The sequence below is a fragment of the Somniosus microcephalus genome, chromosome 9 (assembly GCF_052327205.1).
Source record: "Somniosus microcephalus isolate GS21.2 chromosome 9, FLI_Smic_1.0, whole genome shotgun sequence".
In the NCBI taxonomy this organism is placed as follows: Eukaryota; Metazoa; Chordata; class Chondrichthyes; order Squaliformes; family Somniosidae; genus Somniosus; species Somniosus microcephalus.
The window spans coordinates 232,926,970-232,936,864 of NC_140995.1; positions in this window are offsets into that span (position 1 = coordinate 232,926,970).

The window sequence follows — 9,895 nt, forward strand, 5'->3', positions numbered from 1 at the left end:
GAAGTACGACCACCACCATATTGGGGATGGGGATGGTAGACAGATGGTGTGGCAGGGGCGGTAGGTTTCTATGGAAGGCCATTTGATAGTGTGATGGAGAGGGACAGTAGGTTTCTATGCTTGGCCGTTAGATGCTGTGATGAAAGATTTTAGTTTCTATTGAAAGACAGTGAGATGATGTGAAGGAGGATGCTAGTTTCTATTGAAGACAGTGAGTTGGTTGTGAGTCATAGAGTAATAACGGCACAAAAGGAGGCCATTCGGCCCATCGAGTCTGTGCCGGCTCTCTGTAGAGCAATCCAGTCAGTCCCATTCCCCCGCTCTATCCCCAAGTTTATTTCCCTCAGGTGCCTATCCAGTCTCCCCTTGAAAACATCGAGTGTCTCCGCTTCCACCACTTCCGTCGGCAGCGAGTTCCAGGTCCTCCCCACTTGCTGTGTAAAAAAGTATTTCCTCACATCCCCCCTGTATCTCTTGCACAAAACCTTAAATCTGTGTCCCCTAGTCCTTGTACCATCAACTAGTGGGAACAGCCTTTCCCCGTCTAGCCTATCCAAACCCGTCATAATCTTGTACACCTCTATTAAGTCACCCCTCAACCTCCTTTGCGCTAATGAAAACAAATCCAGCTTCTCCAACCTGTCCCTGTAGCTAAGATTCCCCCATCCCCGGAACCATTCTGGTAAATCTCCTCTGCACTCTCTCAAGGGCCTTCACATCCTTCCTAAAGTGTGGTAACCAGAACTGGACGCAATACTCCAGTTGTGGCCTAACCAGCGCTTTATAAAGGTTCAGCATAACTTTTCTACTTTTGTACTCAATACCTCTATTTATGAAGCCCAAGATCCCATATGCTTTGTTAACCACTCTCTCAATATGTCCTGCCACCTTCAGGGACCTATGCACATTAACTCCCAGGTCCCTCTGTCCCTGCACACACGTCAATACTGTGCCATTAAGTGTATATTGCCTGGAGTAGAGGAGCTGTCAGTCAAGGGGAGGAGTCAAGAGTAGATGAGCTGTCAGTCAAGGAGAGGAGCCTGGAGTAGAGGAGCTGTCAATCAAGGAGAGGAAGCATAGAGAAACATAGAAAAATAGGAGCAGGAGTAGGCCATTCGGCCCTTCGAGCCTGCTCCACCATTCAATATGATCATGGCTGATCCTCTATCTCAATACCATATTCCCGTTCTCTCCCCCATATCCCTTGATATAGAAACATAGAAACATAGAAGATAGGAGCAGGAGTAGGCCATTCGGCCCTTCGAGCCTGCTCCGCCATTCAATGAGATCATGGCTGATCATCCAAATTCAGTACCCTGTCCCTGCCTTCTCCCCATATCCCTTGATCCCTTTAGCCTTAAAAATATATCCAACTCTTTCTTGAATATATTTAATGAACTGGCCTCCACCGCCCTCTGTGGCAGAGAATTCCACAGGTTCACCACTCTCTGGGTGAAGAAATTCCTCCTCATTTCAGTCCTAAATGGCTTACCCCTTATCCTTAGACTATGACCCCTGGTTCTGGACTCCCCAGCCATCAGAAACATCCTTCCTGCATCTAGTCTGTCCAGGCCTGACAGAATTTTATAGGTTTCGATGAGATCCCCTCTCAATCTTCTAAACTCCAGTGAGTATAAGCCAATCGACACAATCTCTCCTCATACATCATTCCTGCCATCCCAGGTATCAGCCTGGTGAATCTTCGCTGCACTCCTTCCATGGCAAGAACGTCCTTCCTCAGGTAAGGCGACCAAAACTGCACACAATACTCAAGGTGCGGTCTCACCAAGGCCCTGTACAACTGTAGCAAGACATCCTTGTTCCTGTACTCGAACCCTCTTGCTACGAAGGCCAACATACCATTTGCCTTCTTAACCGCCTGCTGCACCTGCATGCTTACCTTCAGTGACTGGTGCACAAGAACACCCAGGTCTCTTTGCACTTCCCCTTCTCCCAATCTATTGCCATTCAAATAATAATCTGCCTTCCTGTTTTTGCCACCAAAGTGGATAACCTCACATTTATCCACATTATAGTGCATTTGCCATGTTTCTGCCCAATCACCCAACCTGTCCAAATCGTACTGGAGTCTCACAACATCCTCCTCACAGCTTACCCTCCCACCCAGCTTTGTGTCGTCTGCAAATTTGGAGATATTACATCCAATTCCCTCGTCCAGATCATTAATATATATTGTGAACAGCTGGGGTCCAAGAACCGATCCTTGCGGTACCCCACTAGTCACTGCCTGCCACTCGGAAAACAACCCGTTTATTCCAACTCTTTGCTTTCTGTCCGCCAACCAGTTCTCTATCCAAGTCAATACCTTGCCTCCAATCCCATGTGCCTTAATTTTGCACGCTAACCTCTTATGTGGGACCTTATCGAAAGCCTTCTGAAAGTCCAAATACACCACATCCACTGGTTCTCCCTTATCTATTTTACCAGTTACATCCTCAAAAAATTCCAGTAGATTAGTCAAGCATGATTTACCTTTTGTAAATCCATGTTGACTTTGTCCGATCCTGTCACTGCTTTCCAAGTGCTCTGCTATTACATCTTTTATAATAGACTCTAGCATTTTCCCCACTACCGATGTCAGGCTTACCGGTCTATAATTCCCTGCTTTTTCTCTACCACCTTTTTTGAATAGTGGGGTAACATTAGCTACCCTCCAATCCATGGGCACTGTTCCAGAGTCTATCGAGTTCTGGAAGATGACCAGCAATGCATCTACTATTTCTAGGGCCACTTCCTTAAGTACCCTGGGATGTAGATTATCAGGCCCTGGGGATTTATCGGCCTTCAGTCCCATCAATTTTCCTAACACCATTTCCCTACAAATACTGATTTCTTTCAGTTCCACCCTTTCATCAGACCCTATGTTCCCCGGCATCTCTGGGAGGTTATTTGTGTCCTCCTTTGTGAAGACAGAACCAAAGTATGAATTTAGTTGGTCTGCCATTTCTTTGTTTCCCATTATAAATTCCCCTGATTCTGACTGCAAGGGACCTATGCTTGACTTCACCAATCTTTTTCTCTTCACATATCTATAAAAGCTTTTACAGTCAGTTTTTATGTTCCCTGCAAGCTTACTCTCATATTCTATTTTCCCTTTCTTAATTAATCCCTTTGTCCTCCTTTGTTGAATCCTAAACTGCTCCCAATCCTCAGGATTATTGCTTTTTCTGGCCAATTTATATGTCCTCTCCTTGGATCTTATGTGTAATACCCACTGGAAATGTTATGTACGCTAAGTATGGTTATCAATCTTTAACTTAGACACTGTATTATCATTGTTATAAATCCCTGGGTTAAAGTTGTCCATGTGAAGGTACGGCAAGAACTTTTAAGGACACAATGTGACTAAGAGCATACTTTCCATAATTCTGCACCAGTATCAACTGTTGCAGACAGTGAGGCTGCGCAGTCTCCAGGCAGAAACCCCAGGAGGAAGGGGTGGAGTCGGGTTTTTCGAGCGGGAAGAAAGGAGCGACTGGAAGAAAAGAGGGCAGGAGCTCTGAAAAGAGGGCTCAGGAGGCAAATGGCTGCCGCATCCCGTCCCGGGCTTCCAAACTCGGCCGCCGCCCTTCGTATTAGTAGCTCTGCATCCAGAACTCAAAGTGGGATTCAGTGATCATGAAGAGAGTTCAACGAAGGGGTTCGGAGTCGTAAGTCTTGCAGACATTATACATACCATGAGCTCCAACTTAAGCACGCCAACGAAAGAGTGCACTCGAATTTGGACACAGGGACAGATTCTCCTTTGAATCCATATAAATGGAGAATGTATGTTTATTATGTCTAGATTAATTCTAATGTATGCAAATGTCTAATTTAGGTCATTGACCCGTAATCTTCTTATACTGTCTGACGTTAAAACTATAAAGTAAGATAATTAGAATTAAGCCATTGTAGTAGTGATCTCCTTACTGGACTATAGAATACTGTCTACAACAGAGACCACATCTCACATATATCTAGAGAACCGTGAAGGGGTTACATTTTGGGGGCTCGTCCGGGATTGTGGTCTATTTATCTCAGTAAACTAACAGTATTGAATGCTCATTGCTAAGAGAGTGGTTTGTGGTTTCTACTGGGCTGTTCGAGCATAAAAGATGGATGTTATTGAGGTTGAAGCTTGGTGCAAACGGAAGCAGATAGCTACTACCCATGCCATTGTGCTGAATGGTGTTGCTAACGATGACTCTGATGATGTCTTGCTAAGGGCTCTGAATTGTGTCAAAGCCTTTGGAAAGGTTAGGATAGTTGAGCGCTGCTTGGATACAGCTACCAAGAAGCAGTTTGTGTTGATCCAGACATCAGAGAACCTGAGAGGTCATGGTTTACCTGAGGCAGTTGGGCTTTCTGAAGAGGCTGGTCCCTGGCCAGTTCAGTTTGTCCCTATTACTACTAAGGAAGAAGAAGGGTTTCAGACCAAGTTGTTGTCATTCTTGAGACAAGAAGGAAAAACTGTTGCTGATGTCAAAGGTCTGATAGGTCCTTCGGCCCTGGATATGAACACTCAGTTGGTCAGTGCCATTAGTTCTCTGGTGGATAAATGCACCAATCTGCCCTTCGAGGCTCAGGGATACCGTAAGCTCCGTATGTTCTCAGGAGTGAGACCAACTCCTAGTGGGGAAGAGGAGTACGACGCCTGGGCTGAGCAGACCCTGCCTCTGCTAGAGGAATGGCAGTGCAGTGACAATGTGAAGAGGCAGAGAATAGTAGAAAGCCTTAAGGGTCCTGCCGCTGACATTGTAAGATTCTTAAAGGCGCAGAACACCTTTGCTACTTCCTTTGACTACATGCAGGCTCTAGAAACTGCCTTTGGAACTACTGAAACCATTTCAGATTTGATGGTCAGATTCAGAAGCACATTCCAGTGTGAGGGAGAGAAGCTGTCCAGTTATCTGCTGAGAATAGACAAACTGCTGCATTGTATGTTACGGAAAAGAGGGATTGAGTTGCCTGAAATGAATCGGTTCCGCATTGAACAGGTTGTGCGAGGTGCATTGCTCGAAGACGTGACTGCTCTTCGCATACGCATGACCCATAAGTTGCGAGATCCACCTACCTTCACTGAGCTGCTAAGGGAAGTCAGAGAGGAGGAGGATATGCTTCAGGCCCGGAATGTAGCAAAGAGTGCTGTGATGTCCAAGCTTGTGACTCCTGTTACAGTTCCTACTCCTAAGGGTGATGTCAACCCTGAGATGGAACAGCTGAAGAAGGAAATAAATGTCATGAGAGCCGAGATGGCATATTTTCGGTCTAAGCCCAACACAGAAAGGGATGACGCATGGGTGCAAAAGGTTGAACACCCTGCGAAGTCTAACAGCAAAATGAATGATTCCTCTAAAGGATATCCCCATGAAGGAGATAGACCTGGAGTCTTTTGTTATAACTGTGGAAAGGATGGACATTTCAAGCGAGAATGTAGAGGTGAGGAAAATCTAAAAAAAGTAAATGACCGTCTCATAAAACTTACCAAGAAGTCGGGAAACTACAAAGGGGCACAGTAACGGAACGGCCTGCTGTCCCTGTAGTTAAGACACGTTCCGCTAAGTGCAATAATAGACGAGGGGATATGAAAGACATCATACCTGAAGGTTTAGTAGGGCCGCGTTCTGCTGTATCAATACAGATTGAAGGCATTTATACTAAAGCTATCCTCGACACAGATCCTTCTATGACCGATACCTGACGCATTTGCCGTTAACCCCAATCAGTCTTCTGCAGATCTGGGGCCTTAGTCCTGCTGATTACTCATATGATGGCTATTTGTCGCTGAGGTTGGAGTTCTTGGAAGCTGATGTAGGGACCACTGAGACCATTGATGCACTTGTGTTGGTTTGCCCTGACCCCATGGTGAAAGGTGAGGTTTCCATACTGGTTGGCAGTAATACACCCATAGTGAGACGACTCCTGACAAGCTGCAAAGAGCAGGGAGGTGAAAACTTCTTGAGCACCAGACACATTCACCCTGTTTTCAAAAAGGCTTTTGAGAAACTGCCTGAACTTTCTTCCGACGTAGATGATAGCAAAAGAGGAACTGTGTGATACGTTCGAGCCAAACCTATCACCCTGCGTCCTGGAGGAGTGGCTAGAATCCCTGGGATACCAAAATTCCCTGGAACGCCAGGTACTGAAGCCATTCTGATAGAGTCACCTGATGATCCTGCAGAAGAGTCACGGTTTCCAAATGAGCTTCTGGTGAGACCAGAGTTGCAGACCCCGACAGCTGTGATGTCAAGGAGAGTTACAGTGACCGTGAGGAATATGTCAGGCAAAGGAATCACATTGAGGAAAGGAATGCCGATTGCGCATCTGTTTCCTGTAAATGTACTGTCGTCACATGTGAAGGAAGAGTCCAAAGTTAACTCAACTGGAGATCTGACACCCTCCTCCTTCAACTTTGGAGATTCATTCGTTCCTAAAGAATGGAAGGACCGATTAGTCAGGAAGATGATGGAGCGGAGAGGAGTTTTCTCTATTCATGAGTTTGATGTTGGTTGTAGTAAGAGTACTCGCCATTCTATCAGAATTACCGAGGATAAACCCTTTCGGGAGAGGTCTCGACGGCTGGCACCAGCTGACATCGAAGCAGTGAGACAGCACCTGTCGCAGTTAAAAGAAGCTGAGATCATTACCGAGTCCAGGAGTCCTTATGCATCTCCTATAGTGGTGGTGAGGAAAAAGAACGGAAAGATTCGGATGTGTGTGGACTTTAGGACGCTTAACAGACGTACTATTCCCGACCAATACACCGTTCCAAGAATTGAGGATGCACTGGCTTGTCTTAATGGAAGCAAGTGGTTCAGTGTGTTGGATCTCAGAAGTGGATACTACCAAATACCGATGAGTGAATCGGACAAAGAAAAGACAGCCTTTATATGTCCAGTTGGGTTCTACCAATTTGAAAGGATGCCACAGGGAGTTTCAGGCGCTCCAGCAACTTTTCAAAGAATAATGGAACAAACAGTTGGGGACATGAACTTGCTCGAAGTATTGGTGTACTTGGATGATATCATTGTGTTTGGGGCAACCCTTGAAGAACACGAAGCTCGGTTGCTGAAAGTGCTTGGTCGCCTGGAGGATGAAGGTCTCAAGCTATCATTGGACAAGTGTCAGTTTTGCCAAACATCCGTGTCCTATGTGGGGCATATTGTATCACAGGATGGAGTAGCCACAGATCCATCCAAGATCGAAGCTGTTACCACATGGCCCAAACCGAACACAGTGACTGCCTTGCGGTCATTTCTTGGGTTCTGCAGATATTACAGGCGCTTTGTGCAGGATTACTCCAAAGTGGCCCATCCTCTGAATCAGCTGCTGGCTGGTTACCTCCCACCAGCCGAGAGGAAGAAAAAGGCTAAAGGTAAAGAGAACAAGGACTACTTCAAACCCTCTGAGCCTTTTGGTGTTAGATGGGATGAGAAATGCGAAGAGGCCTTCCACACCTTAAAGCAAAGTCTTACTCAAGCCCCCGTGTTGGCTTTTGCAAACCCACAGCTGCCATATGTGCTACACGTGGATGCCAGTCAAGAAGGGTTGGGTGGTGTGTTGTATCAGGACCAAAGAGCAGGACTGAGACCTGTAGCGTTCATCAGTCGCAGTCTTACGCCATCAGAGCGTAACTACCCAGCTCATAAGCTAGAATTCTTGGCGTTGAAGTGGGGGGTGGTGGATAAGCTGCAGGATTATCTGTATGGAGCGAAGTTTGAAGTGAGGACAGACAATAATCCATTAACCTATGTGTTGACTTTGGCAAAACTTGATGCCACCGGCCACCGCTGGCTTGCTGCACTATCTGCTTACGACTTTAGTCTCAGGTACAGACCTGGGAACCAGAACATTGACGCAGATGCTCTGTCTCATCGCTCACACTACCAGAAACCAGAGTGGGAAGATGTTGCTTCAGCAGATGTGAAAGTAATGTGTCAGATGTCCGTGGTATCTGGACCAAAGAATTCATTTCATGCCCGAGAGATTGATCACTTGCGAGCATCAATGCATGCTGTTCCCCAGGCATTTTGCAACCTTTCCAGTTTGGATGTACAAAACTTACCCATGTTGTGTTCATCTGAAATATCCAAAGCACAACAGGAGGATCCCTGTATTCATGAGGTGTTTTCAGCTCTCCATCTGGGTGATATTACACAGATCGACAAATCAAAACATCCTGACTGTCGTCTGCTCCTAAGAGAATGGGACCACTTGGAAATTAAAGAGGGAGTGTTGTGTAGAATCACTCACCCACCCACTAAACCATGTCATTCACAGTTGGTCCTGCCTGAAAAGTACAGGGAAATAGTGATGAAGTCTTTGCATGATGACGCAGGTCATCTGGGAGTAGATAAGACATGAGAAAGGAATTGCAAGCTGCTTATGAACTTGCTGAGTCTGTTTCTGCCAAACAGAATAAAGGAAATAAGCAGAGGTATGACCAGAAGATCCGTTTTTCCCAACTCATGCCTGGTGACCGAGTTCTCATACGGAACCTAGGACTTCAAGGGAAACATAAGTTAGCAGACCGCTGGGCTTCTACACCTTACATTGTTGAAAGTCAAATGTCACAACTACCTGTGTTTCGGCTAAAACCTGCAGGTGGGAATGGACCCATAAAAATACTGCACCGGAATCATATCCTGCCATTGGGACAGCAAGTGCGTCTGGATCCGCCAGCGGATAATGAGCCGACACCTAGTAGGAGAACCCTGCAGAGAAGAAGAAGGAAAAAAACGAGAAACCAGGAAAACTTTGTTCCAGAAGACAGAAAACCCATGACACAGTGTGTGGATCATGAGGAACCTGATGAGTCGGAAGATGAAGAATGGGATCTATGGTACGACCTCCCAGAAAGACGCATAATACAGAATCTGGATGAATTGTCTGAACCATTTAGCTCAGACTTGGACATGGTCTGGGAAGAACCAGATGCTTCCGAGAAGGAGATAAAAGAGACTGAAAGGCATGATAACAAAGGAACCAACGCCTCCAACACAGTTGAAGGAACTGAAGACCGATTTAAGAAGGTTCCTGAAAGATTGACATACAGTACACTAGGAGTGCCAGGTGTAATGATAGCCCCTACGGTTCGATATGATACCTCCCTTTACACATGGTTGGGAAGCATGCAACCACTTATGTGTAAAGTTCATTAGTCATGGGGACATGCCTATATTTGGTAGGGGGGGAGTGTAATACCCACTGGAAATGTTATGTACGCTAAGTATGGTTATCAATCTTTAACTTAGACACTGTATTATCATTGTTATAAATCCCTGGGTTAAAGTTGCCCATGTGAAGGTACGGCAAGAACTTTTAAGGACACAATGTGACTAAGAGCATACTTTCCATAATTCTGCACCAGTATCAACTGTTGCAGACAGTGAGGCTGCGCAGTCTCCAGGCAGAAACCCCAGGAGGAAGGGGTGGAGTCGGGTTTTTCGAGCGGGAAGAAAGGAGCGACTGGAAGAAAAGAGGGCAGGAGCTCTGAAAAGAGGGCTCAGGAGGCAAATGGCTGCCGCATCCCGTCCCGGGCTTCCAAACTCGGCCGCCGCCCTTCGTATTAGTAGCTCTGCATCCAGAACTCAAAGTGGGATTCAGTGATCGTGAAGAGAATTCAACGAAGGGGTTCGGAGTCGTAAGTCTTGCAGACATTATACATACCATGAGCTCCAACTTAAGCACGCCAACGAAAGAGTGCACTCGAATTTGGACACAGGGACAGATTCTCCTTTGAATCCATATAAATGGAGAATGTATGTTTATTATGTCTAGATTAATTCTAATGTATGCAAATGTCTAATTTAGGTCATTGACCCGTAATCTTCTTATACTGTCTGACGTTAAAACTATAAAGTAAGATAATTAGAATTAAGCCATTGTAGTA